This window comes from Fulmarus glacialis, unplaced genomic scaffold (assembly GCF_000690835.1).
Source record: "Fulmarus glacialis isolate BGI_N327 unplaced genomic scaffold, ASM69083v1 scaffold27492, whole genome shotgun sequence".
Classification (NCBI taxonomy): Eukaryota; Metazoa; Chordata; class Aves; order Procellariiformes; family Procellariidae; genus Fulmarus; species Fulmarus glacialis.
The window spans coordinates 1-1002 of NW_009198854.1; positions in this window are offsets into that span (position 1 = coordinate 1).

Sequence of the window (1002 nt, forward strand, 5' to 3'; positions counted from 1 at the left end):
CCACCTGCCTGCAGAACTGTGGCCCGACATGCCTCAACAAACTGCAATAGTGGACATGTAGTCAAGACTCTGTCCTTCTGCAGGACCAGCTCTCTGCAAACCCCGGGTGCAGGCAGCAGCCCCACCTGCAGACAGGGCAGCACTGAACTAGCACGGGCACCACACAGCGGTGGGAGACAAGTGGTCCCAGCTTTGGGCTCACAGGGAGATGCGGATGGGCTGGATGTGCTGCAACCCTGGGCTGAGCTGTTGCTGCCTGGGTGGTCCTGGAGGGGACGGAGGAGGCTCCTCCTGGAGGAGAGCTGCAGTGAGGCCAGAAGTGCAGGCAGCACTGCCAGGAGGTGAGCAGGCAGCTCCACCTCAAGAACCTGAATAGGCAGGGGAGGGGGGGGGAAGGACAGAGCCAACAATCAAAAACACAAATAAAAGATTGAAGGACAGAGCATGGGCTGGGCTGGAGCGGGGGGGAGGAGTAAGGGGGTCCCTCTGCAGTCAGGGCCAGGACAGCCAGGAGGGACAACAGAGAACATGGACCATGGAAAGGAGGAGCCAGCAAACTCCTAGGACTCAATGGACTGTGAACCTGCAGGTCTGGCACCCCTGGGAAACAAATAAACTTCATACCACCTGTGCTGCAGGTGCCCGTGGGAGGGGATATGAGCAAACACAGCCCAAGGTGGGCAGTGTGGGGATAATGCTGCGCTGCAGCCCCAGCACCAGCACCCACTCGGCAGGGATGCTGGGCAGCCCTCGGCTGGGGAGCTGGTCTTCCTGAGAAGGCAGACTTGTGTCCTGCTGATGTGCAGGGGCTTGGGAGGGATGGGGCTCCCCAGACTGAGCCGACCCAGAGGACCTGGGCTCTGGTACCCCCTCCCACACCCAGGCTCACAGGGCAGCGAGTACAGAGCCCAGCATCCTCCTGGGGACTATCCAGGGTCCCCCAGAGCAGAGGAACACCCTCACAGCCTCAGGGAAGTCCCAGGCACTGGGGGAGGCAGGGGG